The sequence below is a fragment of the Solea senegalensis genome, linkage group LG3, assembly GCF_019176455.1.
Source record: "Solea senegalensis isolate Sse05_10M linkage group LG3, IFAPA_SoseM_1, whole genome shotgun sequence".
NCBI classification, from domain to species: Eukaryota; Metazoa; Chordata; class Actinopteri; order Pleuronectiformes; family Soleidae; genus Solea; species Solea senegalensis.
In genome coordinates, this window is record NC_058023.1 from 22,455,084 (window position 1) to 22,474,610 (window position 19,527).

The 19,527-nt window shown below is 40.5% G+C and overlaps 1 protein-coding gene across 2 annotated transcripts in view; it reads right to left on the reverse strand.

Annotated features, from left to right (window-relative positions):
* LOC122767223 (chemokine-like protein TAFA-2) overlaps positions 1-19,298 on the reverse strand; it is an 81,253-nt gene extending 61,955 nt beyond the window's left edge. Inside the window, exons 1-2 of one of the 2 annotated variants that reach the window (XM_044022640.1) lie at positions 18,961-19,298; positions 18,750-18,873 (exon numbers count right to left, since the gene is read on the reverse strand). The gene's annotated coding sequence lies outside the window, so the exon portion shown is untranslated. Of the gene's footprint in view, positions 1-18,749 lie in introns of both variants that reach the window. The other variant, XM_044022642.1, reaches the window with a different exon arrangement.
* Positions 19,299-19,527: the final 229 nt, after the last annotated feature.

The window sequence follows — 19,527 nt, forward strand, 5'->3', positions numbered from 1 at the left end:
GCGCGATACTGTTCGTACTAATTGCTCAGTCAGTGGTGAACTCCTGTAGTTCTTCTTCAGTATTCCTTTCATGTGAAGCTGAGGGACTTACACAAAGCAAAGAAATGTATTTAATTATACAATAGGACACAATAAATTGATCGACCACCAGCAGTCCAATGAACTTCATCTCAAATTTAGCATTTTTCATGTTTTTGGACCATGGGACATGCAGATAGGCCCTGCGAGCTGTGACCTTCTTGCAGTGAGGCAACAATGCTAGCCACTGCGTCACTGTGTGGCCCTCAGTGTTACTTCAAGAATGCAATTTTGCTCACCTTTTACGTATATTCACTTATGCTGGGATCTACTCGCTTACTCAACTTCTACCACTTTATCCTCCGCATGAGGGTCGTGGGGGCGCTGGTATCAATCCCAGCTGACATGGGGTGAAAGGCGGGGTACACCCTGGACAGGTCACCAGTCCATCATAGGGCCACATAGAGTGTTCATCCTGGATCAGACTACACATATGACAATATGTCCTTCACAATAGTCACATGTCAGATTATGAATGCCACTGGAACAGATTCTTGCTGTGTCTTGTTCGAGGGGTTAACGTTCATGACATTGCGCTAGTTCATAGGTCATCGAGGAGGCGGGGTCAATCATTACTCACCGGGTTGCTTAAGTAGCTCCGCTATTTCTTGCCAACATTTTTGTTTTTTAACAGCAGCCCTCTTCTTCTTCTTCTTCTTCTTCTTCATCATCATGTTTATGTCTGTATGTGACGCCGCATCAGAGCACTCTGTTATCCTATTAGTCAACGTCCAGGATCACATTATAGGGGATATCAGACTAGGTGGGGGTGCCGGGTGGTTCAGTAGTTAAGACCGGTACCCCGTGTGCAGAGACGTCATGGTCACAAGTTCAACTCCCCTGGCAGCTTTTACAAAGTTAGCAATGGAAGCTCACAGTTCAATACTCAATTCCCTTGTAAGTCTCTTTGGATAAAAGCGTCTGCTCAATGCTTAAATGTAAAGATGCATTCTGTGCCATTTTTCCTTCTCCTTCTGCGCCTGTGACAGAAAGACAGAATAATCAGTTTTAAATGTGGCTCTGTCATGTTTTTCTCTTATCTGTGTGTTCATTCATTAACGGTAATTTACAACTGTACATGCCGGTAATGAGGGAAAATGTGTAGTGAGCATGCACCAGCCCATCAGGGACACTCAAAGCAGCTTATATTAACTGCATGGCGGCTGTTATCACAGCAGTATCGATTGATGGCTTCACAAATTTGTGCCGTTAAAAATAAAATCAATGCAGAGATGGCACTACTTAAGTGTCGTCAAATTAGTTCCATAAATAAGCATCAGGTGTATTTGGCTCTAAGTATATAACAACAAATAATCTCTCCAAAGGGTGTAGTCTGTGTGGTGCAGGCTGAGAATGCTTAATCTTAAACTTAAAATAGCTGGTGCAACCACTGTGTATTTTGCTGGTGTTGTTGCTCACGTTGTTTAACAACAGCAGAGACGGACAGAGCCTCAGTCGTCGCTGTAGGCAGAAATGCTTGCACAGAGTGCACATCGGCAGCATTTTGTCTGGGGTAATGTGGTGAATCTATAGCGGCTCACCTGGTTAGGATGGCACAGTGTGGACAGAGAGTGCTGTACGGATTATTGAGCCGCAACGTTGTAAATTAGTGATATTGATATGTGATTGATGAAATAATACAAATTGGACTAATAAGAGAAGTTTATTTTCATGAATGTGAGAGCATGAACTACCACAGTCCAGGTCTTATAATTAGCCACCCATACCTTATGCTTGACTATGTCATTTGTTCCTTCGCTGCATTAATGTTGAGTATTTGAGCGCTCTAAAGGTCCAGTGTCTAAGAATTAGTGACATCTATTGGTAAGACTGCATACTGTAACCAACAGAAGACTCCTCCACTCACCCCTTTGTTACCAATGCCCGTCAAGGAACGACTGTGGCCTTTGCAGACCAAAAAGGACGTGGTTCTCCTTTGTTTTCTGCTTCAAAACCTAAAATGTCCTACTGTGCAGTACAAACATGGTGGTGCAGGATGGTGGTAAAAAGCATTTCCCAAACGTATATACATATAAAAGGCTTAGTTTAAGGGTAGATGATTTTTATATTGAACTCTTTCTACTAAGGAAAATTCTCTTGTTATCTGTTGGCTCCCCCCTCTCTCTCAGAGAGGGGTGCATATTTGATTTGGCAGAGATTTTTTTCACCGAAGGCCTTTCCTGTTGCAACTTTCCCATTTATCTGGGCATGGGACTGGCACTAGGAGTGCACTGGGTCTCCCCGTGGGCTCAATTTAGAGTGTCCAATTAACAATGAGCAATGGGGATTGGGTACCGTGCTCAGGGGTAACCCAAACCGACAATCCTCCAGTTTGAAGCCCAATTCCCTTGCGCTCCGCCATGGGCTGTCCACTAATGAACACATCTATGGCAAGTATGTTCAATTTCTGCCAATAACCCATCTTAATTGTTGCACATTGTACGTTAAATGTGTATTATGTCCTTCGGAGTGACGGAAATGATTCTACGTAGTATTTGAGTTCATCAGGAGGAAACCAATGTTGCACTAATGAGCACAGGCAGCTTAGATGAAGACGACTGAAAAACTCACTGGGTCATCCTTCTTCATCCTTAACTGATCAATTTGACATTCTACATTAGCAGTGTATCATGCATGGTCATGCAGATTCCCCAATCGGGACCTGGGTTAGGGTACTTGATGTGCAAGTAAACCAACTCCATCCATAACAATATGAAACCTGGACTGAACTGGGATGAAAATGTTGTGAAGTCAGTCTTCCTCTTTATTGTCCCCACAGGGAAATTTGTGCTAAGTGCGCCAACAGCTGCAGAACAATTCACAACCCGGCAGAGATAACAAACAGCTTACAAAGGACATATAATTCAGATATAAATGACAGCATAAGAAAGATGAATACTGCAGCCATCCAAAAAAAAAAAATGTGAAAAGTAAATAACACAATAAAAAGTTGTCAGATGTGGAAACTCCAAGCTCCCATGGGAAAATGTGGGAAATTCTGAAAGTTCCACCATTGATTTTGTAAGACTGGCTGTTGAAATACAACCATGTTCCCCCAGAAGACCTACTCCCTCCTGCTGCCCCCGAAGATGCTGTTGCTTTTTCCAGAGGCTCTTAACTTGATCTACCATCACCTGCTGTAATCACCTGAAATATCCCATAAGTTGTACGTGAACATGGAACATGAATCCAAATTAATTTTTTCCATTCAAATTTTTCAATGAATAGTTATGCTCTAATAAACCTTGTGGGTTTGACAACAATATTATAATGTGTAACGCTTTCTTACGTACATTACATTCACAGATTCTATTTTTTATTCAGTTATCTTTATTTGTCAAAGAACATAAGGGTCACATTTCCTCCTAAGCACGTATTTCTTGTCTTGTTTATATTTCATGTTAAATGCTATATTTACAATTGGATACTCCTGGCCCAGTGCTAACGCTAGAGCTAACCAATAGCTAACCAACAGCTTGAAGTAAGTAAAACTGACATATTTATATTTCTAGCTCCTCCAATTGAAAATGCATCGTGCAGGTTTTTCCACTCGAGTTCAAAAGTTTAAACTTTTTTAGAGTCTGAAGTAAACAACATGGATTTTTATGGGGCCCCCTAAGGGTCAGGGTGGGAAACTCATTTTCCGTGGACGCCAGGCAAACAGGGAGAGCTGGGGATCACCGGGGAGGGAACGCAAAAGATATTGCGAGGGAACATGAAGACTATTGCGAGGTAGTACAAAGGTTATTGCGAGGGAACACAACAGTGATCACGAAGGAATACAAAGGTCATTGCAAGTGAATACAAAGGTTATTGTGAGGGAACACAAAAGTTATTAAAGGGAAAGCAAAGGTTAACGTGAGAGAACGCAAACGTTATTAAAGATTTAGCGAGGGGACACAAAGGTATTGTGAAATATACACAGGATTGACATGAAGGGAATCGCACTATTTGCATTGTAAAAATCTCATTGCTCAAAATAAAATAAAAAATGGTGTCCCTTACAATACATATTACTCCTGCAATTCCTATGAAGTCATACAATGGCCATGATATTTAATTAGAGATTAAGGAAACATGTTAAATGATGAAATAGTGACTGCTAACAGTGGCTCGAGCTGTGCTGTGGCGGCAAATGTTAAAAGGCCTCAATGTCGCTTTATAAAAATGTCTCAACCAGAGGACAACAAAAATGATTGTCTGCAGTGGTGATGTGTTAAAATATAGACAGATAAAGTGAAGGTGTTGATGAAAGATACGCCAGTGTGGATCATTTTATCCAGGAAGTTTCAGCTAATGTTCACCAACACTCTCCCTCACTCATACACTTTGTCAGTGAATAATTTATGCAGTATAGACACACACATATATATATATATATATATATATATATATATATACATATATATATATATATATATGTATATATATAATGTTTTTACAGCCTGGTATTTTCACATTGTCATTACCTCTGATGAGTGTGATAAGTCTCTGCTCCTGCTAACAATAACTTTCAATCTCTACCTGTTGCCAACACGTGAAAATGAATCCAGTAATATTCTGTATGTGCATGATCACAGTGTAACCGCGGGTATAACTGCAACTCCTTATCTCTGCGTTTTGGAACTGTTGGCAATCTTTCTCTGCTATGGTTTAAATTACAATTGCAGTCACAACTTTGAATGCTAAAGGTCAGATATTTTACATATATGCCCTTCTGGCAAGACCACAGGATAACATTTAATGAGCATTGTGGTGGTATAAACACTGATCTTAAACTTGAATGAAAAGGATTTATCTGTGGTATTAGTTTCATCATCAATGATATGTAAAACAAACCTGGTTAGTTTAGTGTCAGTATCTATCAATACAGCTGTAACAGGGGTAAAAACAAAAGTGTCTCAACCCGCTGTGGTTCAGAGAGGTGTCTGCCTCTTTGTTTCCCCATCTCTCTCCTGCCTTTCCCCTCATATCTATAACTGTCGCCTGGTAGAATGTAAATGAGCCTATGGCGGTGTCACCTCTCTCTTTAGTCTCCGCTCTCATCAGAAGCTCAGTGTAGCCGACATTTATCCAGCCGCTGTGTTGACTCGCTCCTCGTGTGGGGCACGCGGGTCAAAACAGTGCTCGGCGAACCTTCGACAGTCGGAGTCACTTCAGAAAGGACGGTTACTAGAGCCTGTGAAGTGACTGGATGTTGAACACAGCAATTCCCAAAAATAAAGCTTTGAAATAGAAAATCTTTCACTGCTTTTCCACAAAGTGGAATGGTATACGTTATGTATTTTTATTGCGTTTCCATTAAGAAAAGTACCAAAATAAATAACAAACCCCAACTGCTCCATTTATTGGGACCCTTCCTTTGGGGTGCCAGAGTAATGGTACAGTACAGGTGGAACTCGACCCACAGTTGATTGGATGACAGGAAAGCGTCACTCCCTTGCAACGGCGGCAGTCTGTTCTCATACAAAGCTTGATGTCTTGTTGAGACAAACAGCCACAAACGGAGTAGAAAAGCTGCTTCGTTGTTGTCACGTATGATGTTGTTGTTCGTTACGTCATCAGGCTACGTATCGCACTGACATGGCTCGCGCCCCGCCTACCAAGTGAGGCTACTGTTCTCAGTCGATATGCGATATGAGTTTTTACGACATTAAGGATAAAGCTTTAGTCAATGGATGAATGTTTACATTGGTGTTATAAGAATATGTTCTCCAAATCTGTATGGGGAGCTTCATGGAGAAAACGGCGAAAGTTCTGCTTTAACACCTCGCCATTTAAAAAAAAAAAATAATAATATGTTTTATGAAGCATGTACATCATATTGAATCATATTCAATCCAATAATTATCGCTAGTATCGGACATATCTTCTCACAATCGTTTATTGTATCATCAGGTAGTACCCAGCCTTAGCAATTCAATATATATGTATATGTTCCTCTCAGGGGCCACACGGTGATGTAGTGGTTATCACTGTTGCCTGGCAAACCACCTGGTTTATGGCCATTCTGCATGGTGTTTGCATGTCCTTAGAGTGTGTGTGTGTGTGTGTGTGTGTTTTTACTGGGTTTCTCCAGTTTCCTCCCACAAATTGGAGATAAACAAGCAGAGGTTAAGTGGACAGAATTTCATTGACCATAGGTGTGAGAAATGATGATATATTCATGTGTTCATGTGTTCATCTGCCCTGTGATGGACTGGTGACTTGTCCCCCGCCTTTCACCCCATGTCTCACATTTTTTATCACTTTTGTAAGTCGCTTTGGATAAAAGCGTCTGCTAAATGACATGTAATGTCAGCTGGGACTGGCGCGACCCTCACGTGGAGGATAAAGCAGTAAATGATGGATGTTCTTTGCATTGACAGTGCGCATGGCACACTATCATATTAAAGGGATATTTCAAGTTTGCTGTGATCAACAGTTGTCTCTTGAGCCCCACAGTGAGCTACAGAAACAGCTCTGTGAGTTTGAAATTAATAGGATGGCCGTAGCTATTTCCTGACTCGTCCTCCTCTTGGGACCCCACAGCTCTGTCTTTTTTTTTCTTTTTTTTTTCCTTTCCTGCGGTCCTCTCATCCTGTTACTAATGCCTGACTCAGTGTAACCCTTATCTCTATGCACACTACATGGCCTGATAGGGCTCTGTGTGTAAGCAATTAAAACGGCTTATTTGCCAGATAAGTGGGGGAGAGCAGTGAGATTGAAAGCCACAGGCTGCCAGTATCGGGTCTTTAGGTTACTGGCCCCCGGGTTAAATAGCCCGAGAGAAGCGTGTGAGCCAGACGAAGCGTGCAGCTCAGTGCGAGTGCGGGGAGAGGGGATGAAACTCTACCAGAGGGAAAACACACACACAACACACTGTCTTCCACATAACCGAGATAAGGAGCAATGAATATTTAAGCATCGTCATAAATAAAGACGGTAAAAAATAAAAAAAAGGTTGGCAATATAAACAACATGGAGAGGATTATTTTATGAAGTTTTTAAAAAGGCATGTGGTCACATGAGTGACTTCACTCCTATTTCCGCCTCTGATTGTGATTCTGACTGAAATAATGAATACAAACGTTGTCACAGTATGTTGCTTTGTTATCACCACAGTCATATTAATGTAGTCTCTGGCGGCCATATTGGAGGTCTTTACCTACCTAAGTGTTGTGTGCAGTGGCTCGAAGCCTCGAGTCTGCATTCTCAATGCAAACATAAGGAGTTATTAAATATAAAGGTACCCCTTAAAGAGAAAAGAGAAAACTATCAGTCTAAGATTCCTATCAAGCAGTTCTGGGTCAGAAGCCACTTTTGTCACTTATACTGTTGACATACAGCAACATTTTTGTAGCACATTGTATTTAATGGGACTTAAAAAGTTAATCGCCTTCAAATTGGAAGTGTAATTTGTGACAATACAATCTATAAATCACAAATGAATAGTTTTTTTTATTGTTCTATGGTCTATGCTAATTAAAAATCTCTATATAATCTAATATAATATATATACTGTATGTTGGAAGCAATTTGTATCTTTAAGAAGCAGTAGACGTTCTTATTAGTTAAATCATTGTTTTAAAATACACTGAATTGTTTTTTCATTAATTAGTCAATTATTACTTATTTATGTAATTTTTTTATAATCAGAAATCTGATAAATGTTGCTTAGTCACTAAAAGCATATTTTTTCAACCAAAAGTTTGTGACAAAGTTGTGTTTTTTCTTAATCTGTTTCGTGTGTTTAATATTTGGATATTATATATTTATAAGCAATTGTGTGCATATTTTTTTTAATTATTCATCTATAATAGGGAAGCCACACATATCAAAATACCAAAATAAATATGATTTGGCATCGCTGGATGCTCTGATTTCAAAAGATCTGTCAACCTCTGTCATTAAATGATCCTAGTTTTACGATGCTTCACAGTGAATATTAAACTAAGGTTTGACTTTAAATACTTCATGTTTGCTAATGGTTATGTAAGATTGTGGTTCAATATTGTTTCATACTGATGGGATCAAAAATAACTCTACACCCGAAGCAGGATAATAAACCTCAACCTTCAACCAAAAAAAAAAACCTATTTGCTGCCTCAGAGTCGGTGTGTGTGGTATGTTGTACATCCACCATCCAGCCTGCCTGTAGTTTTTCTTCAACTTACATTTTCATTAAACCTAATAGTTGCATATTAAGTTGATTTGTTAGAGCCTGGTTATTAATAGCTGCTGCAGTGAGCTACAGAGCTCAGTTGTTGTAAATGAGCCACAGTGTTGCACTGGCTGACTTCCTTCATTACCCTGATGTTACAGCTTTCGTCTGAGTTTGTTTTAGGGTTTGTTTTTTTCCATTCCACATGCAGCCGCTTGTCCAGCTGTTGTAAACACTCATTAGGTCACCGAATGTGTATTAATGAATGCGTGAAAATGCGCCCAACTGTTTCAGGAAATGTCTGAGCCTATTAAAAACAAACACGTTTATAGATTTGTATGTATGTGCACAGAATAGAAGATAGATTTAGATACAGTATCGGTTATGGTCAACTTCATAGGAGAGAACTGTCTTTGTTAAAGGCTAATGGTTAAACTTTAAAAGCTTTCAGCCCCTCAATCAATTTAATGCCCGCCACTTACAACATACAGAAATAACTCATTATAACTCGATTTTTTATTAATAGATTCATTTTGCACTATAAATGCAAATAAAGTATCATTCCATATCAAAACAAACACTTTTATTTTGAAATATCATCATAAATATTGTTATTTCTGTAGCCTTTTCTCAAAAAGTTGGACTTTGGGCATTTGGATTTTTCTGTACGTCCTGTACATATAGTGAATTGACAATAAAGGTCTTTGAATCTTGAATCTTTGAATCTCTTCCTGCTCAGTTTGCGGTTGTCTGTCTGAAGGGTGCTGCTTATTTTGGTACTATACTGTACCTAACCATACCATTCCAATCAATGAGTCTCTAGAGACACAAACACCTCTACAGTTTGAATCCACGCGTCAACTGTGCATTCTTCATGTAGCGCAACACTTCTTTATTTCTTCAAAAGAGACCGCGAAGAAGACGGTAACCATGGACACTTGCACGAGATTATGCAAAGACTCAACACTCAAAGAATACAGGGACATAAGAAGGAGGGGTGATAAATCGCTGCTAATGGAACAGAATGCTAGACTAGCACAGACCCTCAGTTTAGCATGAATAGAACTGCAAGGATTTAAACACATGTCGAAATGCAAAGTGACTCTCGGAACCAAGAACGTGGAAAGAACACGCCTCTGCGTGTGCCTGCTGTGTAATAATAACAGTTAACGGAGCTCACTTTTCTCAACACCACGCTTTTCTAGCACAGTGGTCCCCAACCCCCAGGCCGTGGACTGGTACGTGGGTCAATTGGTACCGGGACGCACAGAAAGATTGCATAACTTTCATTATTTTTGTTTTATTTATTATCTGATTCTGAATGATGTTTTATTTTGAAAAATTACCGGATTCTCGCCGCCACATCTATGTGTCAAGAGGTCGCTGGAGATCGCCTTAAAATGATGTTAGAGACAGCAACTCTGCTGGTGTTCTGGATTAAACTTTCTGCAGTGACAGCATCAAAACAAAATTACGGAGACATAAGCAACAAAGGTTGGGGACCGCTGACGTAGCGGACGCATGATCAGCCTTACGACTACCCCATGCTACCTTCAAGAGAAGGCCAGACCAGAACAGAATAAGAAATTATTTAGAGGCATTCAGGGAAATATTGGATTTTATTAACTCATTTACAGGTTTTCAACTGGGACATGGTGAACTATTAAACACATCTAGCACATTCACAACTTCATCCATGAGCCGTATCAAATAGCTCATGTTTGTTCTTGTGCACACTCCGTTACCCAGTGGACCGCCAGGATGTGTTCAGGCGTCTTCTCTGGGAGATTTGCTCGCCGAGCGTGGAGTGATAACATGTACGGACTGTAACGGCGTTTTCTCTGAGAGCACAGCAGAGTAATACAGGAGAGGAAGAAGACTTTGACCTTGGCGGTGACCTGAACAAACTGTAATGAGTTCTGAACTTGTGCCTCAGCTCAGTATTGTTGTGGTTTTCAGAGTGCTGAGAGCTGGTAAACAGGATATTGAGTCCCAGATGGGTTTGGCTCACATCATGAAAGTACCGTAGGCCCACAGCTCTGCACACACCATCAGCCCTCGAAATGAAATGCAGGGAACGGGATGGTAGAGAAAAATGTTTTTGCTGTCCAAATTGTGTTTTGGTGTGCTAGTATGGAGGCCTTCACAGGCTGAAGTCACCCTGCATGACGAGCACATGTTTATAAGCCACGGGGCCACACACAGAGCAACACTAAGACACTGCTGAAGAGATGAAATGGCCACACGGGGGACAAATCTGGACACAGAACAGTGGTGTGTCTCTCCCCTTTCTCTGCATGAAATAGGATCATAGTTAACTAGAGGAGGGCTATTGGGTTGGATGAGGACAGCGAGATGCTGTGAGGACCATAGGGCAGAGGAGGCTTCTGGGTCGGCTATAAAGAGATGTAGGCACACGAATCAAGATATTTTCTGGAGCAGTGACAGGCGCGTACTCTTCATTAACTTTCGCTGTCTCACCTGCAGCAATCAAATTATTTAGTTTCTTTTTGGTGATTGGACACACTGGGAAAACTACAAAGACTGCATGTGTTTGTGGAGGAGACAGTCGCCAAAAATGGAGCAGAGTCTCAGGCCTTGGAGGCATGTTCGTGAATTTACAATTTAGATTTTGTTTTGATAGTTCTGGCCATCATTCATGTAGTTACTCTAACAGCCACTGCTGATCTGTGATATGAGCACATGAAATACAACTAGCTGCAGATACATGGATACCAAGCCTAAATATGTCAGGACCCAACAGAAATTGCAATTGGTTTGCTTAATAATAAAAAATGTGAGGATGCATCACTGAGCGGAAGGGAATTGGGATTTTAACCGGAGGGTTGCCAGACTGAATCCCCACCAGGTCAAGGGCTGGGGTCCCCCTGAGCAAGGTACCCAATCGCCATTGCTCATAGTTAACTGGACAGTTTAAATTGACTCCAGCCACATCCAGTGTACTCTTAGGAGTTGCATCAGGAAGTTCATCCAGTGTAAATCATCCACATTCAAGTGAGGAATTGTGAAAGGACAAGTCAAATAAAGTCTGGAGAAAGAAAATCCAATCAGAAGAAAAAGAGACAGAGTCAGAAGTAGAGGAAGACAGAGGTCAGAGCGAAAAATGGAATGGAACCTTTTGCTTTTGCTTTTATTTTATCATCTCTGCGGAGCTGCTGTTTATTCAGTGGCTGGCGAATTTGTTTTCATTTCAAATGAAAAGATCAAACACAATGGGAAAGAAACTGAGAGAGACGGAATCAAACACCGGCACAGCAGGTGCCAATCAGCTGCTGATATCTTACACAAAGTCCAACAGTTTGAGGAGAAGAGAGCCAAGACACTGACCCTTTGACAAGTCTTTGATTTGGACATAATCCCTGTTCACTGCGGCACAAAGGCTTCATCTAACGTGTTTATTGGCGTGTCGAAGCCTTATGGTTGTAGGTGCTGTTGAATGCTTGACCAGTATTTGTGATGATACATTAATTACATTAAGCACACCTTTAGTGTTTGAAAGATACACTTACTCAAATTGCAAAATGTGAGACTCCAACACAAATATCCATCCATCCATTTACACTTGTGCTTTAAAGGTCATGGTGGAAGACGAATCCACGCCAGCAGAAGTCTATTATATCTTAAGAATGTCTTTGTTGGATTATCAGACCGTTACATGACCTTTTCTGACAAGAAAAACCTACGTTAGTGTCGCTTTCTAACAACCACTCTCTCTTCACACCGAAGTCCGTAGAGAAAATCAATGGCTTTACATCACAGCACACAGGAGTTCCTGATCCACTGCTGCCTCCATCAGCACGTGTCTGTCCATGTCTTGCGCTGGTTCTTGATGTCAATGCCAAAGTATTGCATAACAAAATGACAAAAGACAAACACACACCTGAAATGGCGTATTTGTTTGTATTTAATGTTTGCGTTTGCATTAGCATCATCATACATCATACGTTGTATTTAACCTCCCTTACTTTTATCATTTGCTTTTTCTATAACTCATGAAACTATCTCCTGTAAAAAAATAATAATAATAATATGCAACGTGTTAACATGCAAACAAGTTGTGTTGTAACAATTGTAGTTCTGGCTACAGTGTATTTAACTTTTTTAAGTCTAATTAAGTCTTTCATTGTGTTACTGTAACTGTTGGCCTTGTATGTTATGATTTTGTTCGGACGGATAAAACTGTAAAATCTGATACGATACAAAAAGTCCTATATATGGCATGCTTCACTATGAATGTAAAGAAAAATAATGCAACAGCATTTTCCCTGAGTCACAATATGGGCTGTTTATTTTGTTATTCATGGGAAAAGAATATTTGTTACACAGTTGGAGAATTATGTCTCTGAAATAGCTTGAAATGGCACAAATGTTGCGAACAGCTTCATGGTTTATAACAGAGGTGACAAACTGTCGGCCCATGGGCCATATGTGGCCCCCCCCAATCGATTACATTGGCCCAACGACATTAAGTGACTGAAGCACAGCTGCCAGCAAGGTGATAGAATATGGACAGACTAAATACTACATATATTTGTTAGCAATATTTTTATAATAGTAATAGTAAGACATTTGTTTTCAATTACAGTTGACTTTGTTTTTCATGTTGATAGATTTATTTTGCATCATAAACGTGTTTTTATTATGAGCTGTGCATCATTCCATATCAGAATAAGCACTTTATTTTGAAATTCTGTGAAGTATCATCACTATCATGATGAAATATTGTGTCATCATTTTAAGGTCATAGTTTTCCTACATTTTCTTTTCTACATCAGCCCCCTCTTAACCAGACAAGATGCTCATTGGCCACTAGCTGATTTGAGTTGACACCCCTGGTTTAAAATGTCGGTAGATAATCGAGTTTGTGATACCGGTATCGGTATTAGGCACAAAAAGGTGGTATCATCGTGCCATCCCTAATGTAGATCCTAAATGTAAGGTTTCTTTAATTGAAAAAAGTATTATATAATATGTCACTTATAACAAATAAAAACTTCCACAAGGACCCCCCCACTGCTGGTGTGATCCACGTCACAGCTGTTCTGAGGCAGGACTAGGTTGACCCGCTTGGGCGAGGAGCAGCGAACCATGAAGTCTCTGTGTCATCATTTTGGATCAATGGCCAGGCAGCAAGAGCACAAGGTCATGTGACCCACCAAAAAAAAAAGGTGACACTGGCAGATCGGCTGGCGCTGACCAGACAGTCGGCACCAGGCAGCCCAGCTGGAGAGAGACTGGTGTGACCTGAGCCAGGCTGCCTGGAGCATTAAACCTGATCATTCATGGTGGTGGAGCTGCTGCTAATGCTTCCAGCTAATTGGGGACTGCCAGCGCTGCCAGTTCTTCTCTGTGGGAAGTGGTTCCTGGCTGCTGTAAAGTTGCCCGAAGTTGCCAGATGACGTCAGCGTGCGATTTGCCGCGTCCCTCAGCTCGGCGCAGGGAAAGTGGGGTGGTGGAGAAAGTGTTCGGATGCTTGACTGAAGTGGCACTCGTTAGGTTGTAAAAACTGTGTTATTAAATCTGCACGAGCATTAGCAGCAAATCTGAACATAAAGGGATAATGCAAGTGGGGGCGTATGAGGGATACACAGCAGACAACATGCTGCCAGTTTGGAGAGAACACGGATTATGCATTATTTTTGACATACCGCGCAGTAAACCTGTAAAAAAAACTAACATTCTAACGTTATACTATCATTTAAATATTATAAGAGGTACCTAGCTGTTTTCTAAGGCACAGATGCAGCAAAGACAGTGTTATGATGCAGCAGATCATCACCAAATGGCTGCCTTGTTGATATTCAGCCTTCCACAACATATTTTCTTTACTGTTCTTGTTCTCCCGCCCACATTAGCTAGTTCCCGGTTTACCATTCCAAACCACACCAAACATTATCATGAAGGAAACGCAGCATTAGCCACCTAGCAAAATGCCCCCTTTCAGCTTGTTAGCATTAGACGGCTATTTGCTAGCATGTCCAGCGCCGTTCCAAGTATACCGACCATTCATGCACTAAATAATATCTAATTCTTTAAGCTGCCAGAGCATAAAATTGGTCTCTTTATCAGTCAAAAAAATTATCGGTCTAAATTTTGCCATATAATTGTCGCTATTATTTCTAGGTATTAGCCAGGGGTGCGACTGTGTCCCAGTCCAGCTTGAGTTTGACTGTATACATGCAGCAGTGGCTTGTCTCCCAATCACGTTATCTGGGTGTGTTAGTCCAACTTTGAAAAAATAGTAAAATAGTACAATTACAGTCAGACTAACATGTTTTCTTTAAAAAGTCAGGTTTTTGAAAAACCACAACCTATGCCTTTAAAGTACAGTACACCATATACAATTTCTACAGTAGGTGTCGCTATATGATCAATACTATATAGGGGTAAATAAATAAATATAATGTGTTCAATCATATATTACTTAATGTGTGCTTTAATTTCGACTTAATTAAAAAAAATAATAATAATTGTTTAATAGTCATAACAGTTTTAACCATTTGGCCTTTAACTAATATTTGAATGAAACCACTCAAATTTGAAAGGTTTAAGGGGATGAAATGGAAAGCACCTCAAAACTAAAAACACAGAAACATATTTTAATTACACAGCCACATGATCAGCTTTAACTATCACGTCATTGTTCCAGTTGTGGAGTGAAAATGCGTGATTACAAGTAATAGCAACCACGGAGAAAGATAAAGAGTGGCTATTTTCAGACTGCTTTTGTTTGTTTACAGCCAGCTTTTTTTGAGCTTCTGTGATTTTAATCTTAAGGTCAAAGAAAATGTAAGCGAGTTACTTCCTTTGAGGAAAGTTCACCCGCTTTACGTCAGTTTTACGTCAAGTCTTGAGGAATAGTTTGCAGCGTTGGAAAATTTGGATTTTTGAGACGCACAACGCTGATGATGTCAGGGTTGGTTTTGATGCTTGGGTCGTGCAATGGAGCTGAAAGAGGGGAGGACGCTGTTGTGTGGTTTCTTCCACATTTACGATTAATAATAAAAATGTGTTGCGAGTGCAATTTTACCATTAACCCCCCCTTTAAAAAACAACTATCTATAACCCTCCACATATTGTGTAACAGACTTGTAAACCCTTAGCATGTCCAACTCCCCTTACTGACATTTAACGTTGACGATTTGAACTTGTGTGTTTACACGCAGCTGTGAGAGGAAAAGTCCAGCTCGGCCTGAAGCTGAAGCTCCAGCTCCTGTTTCGCTGGGTTACATCATGAGGACTCGCTTGCCCCTGTTTTCCTTCAGGTGAGCCGACATTAGTCTCAGAGCTGGAGGTCAAATCACTGAGTTGCTGGAGAAGTACGGTTGACTCGTGACAGCAGTTTAAAATCAACACATTAAATGGTGCTAGTCATTTCATGTAACTTAATTCACAATTCAAACCATTGCCATGGCCACACCATAGTTGGCTTCCCGTGAGCTGGTTTTTATGCACATTTTTGATTTGTACATAAAATGAAAAACCTTGAAATACTGCATTTAAGTTGGCTTGAGGGAGAAGGAAAAGGGTTTGCAAGTAAGTGTAGTGGAAACATTTCCAGTAAATAAAAGAGGTTTAGAAATCACATGACTGAAACATCTCTCCCCTCTGCATTTCGCTAGATTGAAAAAAACAGCGAAAACACAGGACGCAACGAGAGCCTGACAACATTCATCCACTTAGTGCAAGAAGCGAATATTACCACAATTATGAACTGAAGGAGCAATGAAAAGTGGCCTTACATCAGCAGCTACTGGTGCTCTTTATTCACCTGATCAAGTTGCGCCTTATTATTATTATTTGTGACATGGACTTTTGCACCACCTAGTGCTTACCTCGGAGAACTGGCTTACAGTAGTGAATGGAAACACAGATAAAAGTACTTTTTCTTCTACTGAAACCTTTGCAATACATTTGAATGCAAACATAATTCATGCTCCGTGTCCTCAGGTGAGTTAAGTACGCACTTAACGCTGTGTTTCCATCATGGTACGCTCTGGTTTGGTACAGTACGATACAGTTTGGAATGGTTAAGCCCTGGGTCAGGCTTCCGTTTTCGACTGAGAACGGTACCTTGTGTGGGCTGTGCCCGATGGCTGCATTAGTGAGAGACATAGCCAACAACAAACTACGACATTGAACGCAACACAACAGACAACAATAGCTAGACATCCAAGCACGTCAAGCATTGTATAAGAATAGACTGTGTTTATTCTTTGCTATTATTCCTAATGGAAACAACCAAACTAAACCTCTTCCACTCGATGGAGACACGGCTTAAGTCACACGTGCATGTCCGTGGTTCCTAAAATGAGGCTCTGTGCCAGTCTGGTCCACGAATGCATACCTGAATGCCACATTCTGTTTCATCCCAATTAGTGCTGTCAAAACAACTTTTTTTTAACTTCATTAAAACATTTTGTTTTATCTTCCTGAGGTAGCTGAGCTTTGACCCACAATGGTGGAGTTCTAGGGTAAAAAAAACCCTGCTTTACAGCTCATTAGTCTACGATACAGGAACATTACTCGATTTCTTTTTTGTTAATGTGTCCGAGTGTTGAGTATCTGTTTCGTGATAGGTTTCTATACAGTTGAAGTTATTTTGTGCAAAACCATGCTGGTCTTGCAATATATCGATTATCACAGAATCACTGGAACCATGTATCGCGTATCGTGAGGCACCCGGTGATTCTCACCCCTAGAGAGGACGATGGACCGAGACAAAACAATTCAATGTCACATCTTAAACTTTACCCTTGAGAAGAACGATTGTGTGACAAATACACAAAAATGACAGGTTGCTAACTAAGTAAAACAGAGTGGCACCATAATGTGAGAAGACACAAGAAATATTTTTTCTATATACACTGATAGGCCTTAATTTGCTCTGGGGTTATTTTTTTTCCCATTAGTGTGTTTTTCTGTCTGTGTGAAAGCAAATATGCTCCATCTGTAGTTCACAGGAGAGAATCGACGTTTAATCCTAAATATCTGAATTTAAATCTGCCGCCTTAGCTTAGCGTAATTCCACACAAAATTCAGTGATTTTACATTTAAACACCAATTATTGCCAGTGTGTTCCAGCATGAGACTGTATCTGTACACGCAGAATGTCACCCTGCCACAGACACCGACACTAGAACACCAATAGACCGTGCAAAGTGTCCTGACACATATTTTATCTCGAGTCCACTCACAGCAGAAGACAAGACAAACAATATAATAAGCTATAATTGTTGCCAAATTACATTAAAAAAAAAAAAAGATGACTTCAGATCTCATGCTCGATGCATACAGAGCAGGTCCAACACCGTGTTTGTCTCAGTTCTTCTCTCTCATTGACTGTGCATGCACAGGTCGCACACAAAAGTCCTGGTGAATGACAATAAATGCCCTTGATACAATAATGCACCATCGTATTATAATACACTGTGTGTATATGTTCATCTTCTTGGTGCACATTCAACATTTTTATTATTACACATTCTCTGTATAGCTGTGGTGTATGTTTCTTATGCTGTATATTGTATATTTTTTATTGGATTCATTTATAACTTATTTGTTATATTCTTAAATAGCTGTGGAATACTTCCTTCCTATCTATTTATTTATTTATTTATTTATTTATTTATTTAATTAATTAATTATTTATTTATTTATTTATTTATTTATTTAACACAAATGAAATTACTTATCATGACAATATTTGGACATTAAACATAAGTTATTAAAAGAGCAGGTGACAAACCCAAAACCTGAACGACTGATTAAACCTCCTGGTTACCTTTTGTCATCACTCATTTTACACACCTCTGTAAGATTTAAAATTAAACCAAAAAAAATAAATCATTGACATTCCCACCCCTTTCAAAAGAAAAGCATGAAGCCATTACAACTATATATCTGTAACAACGCTGTAGTGTATTATGTGTGCAGCTGTGCTGACAAAGATAGTGCACAGGAAAAACTATGTATTTATTGTATATAGTATTTAATTATTTTTATTCATCCACTGTGATGCCAAGGCAATGTCAAGCTTGATAATTCCGTTTTAAATAAGAAAGATGTTTGAGTAGAACCAATTACACATCAATAGTCAACTTAATGTATAACACTTTCACTTGAAAAGGCCTTACAGTAACGTGGAGGTGTTTAAACAACATACGCATCGTGGGTTTAAGGTTTAAGTTCAACCACCTTTTAAGTGTACAGATGCTGCAGATGAGACTGAAGGTGATAGTTTACATAGTTGACAAGTATACATTGATGATTTCAGATAATAAACATGCTTCATCAGAGCATGTCACTGACCATGTTTGGTCCGTCTCTGTGGACACAACTGTTAGTGACAGTTAACTTGTTTGCTTGTAATTGCTCTCAGTCTTCAGCTGGTCAGTGCCGCTGTGCCGCTGAGCATCTACAAATCAAAGCCATTGCAGCGGCTCGCGAGTGTAAACTAAAAGTGTTAAAGCAGCCACAGCGAGAGGAGGCACAAAATGAGTCTTACCTGGAAATGTCCCACTCCCTTCCCGCACCTTAACGCCCTTTTAAACCATCTGTGGGTCCAAAGCTGCTGCTGCTGCTGCTGCTACAATCCAGGCGTGAGTGTGTGCCGTGGAGACATTTGCGTCCTGGGCAACCCAAAAAAGAAATCGTGGATTTGTTTTTGTTTTTTTTCTCCTGGATGAAATCAAGCAGTCGTCTCCGATATCACTCACGATTCTTCTTCTTCTCCTCCTTCAAACGTGGGCATGTCATCCGCCCACCGCACAGAGAGGGAGAGAGATCCCCGCATGCACGTCCAAACCAAACCCGCTCTGTCTCTTTACTCCGCGCCAACAGGAGCCGTTTTTGGACGCGTCACTCTCTGCGTCCAGATGGCGCGACTGTGCCCGTGTCAGACAGACAGACAGACAGACAGTGAGTCAGTCACCCACAGGATCAGGCCACACACACACACACACACACACACACTCAGTGACCGCGTGACACTCGCTCCTCATCAGTCACTTCAGCCTCAGCTCTTCGCTCCGCCGCGTCTCTGCTCACTCTGACAGCTGCGCTCTGCGCGCAACAACTTTTTATGGAGAGTCCGGAGCGCACGCCGTGCGCCGCGCCGCGCTGCGACGCACCGCGCGTCGCCGCTTCATCTCCAGCAACATGAGTACCAGTCATTCTACAACATTGACTGCATTTAAACATCATTGCTATAGACAGCATGGCAAACTAAAATAAAATAGAAAAAATAAAAATAAAAAAAATAACCTGGGGTGTAACTGTGTACG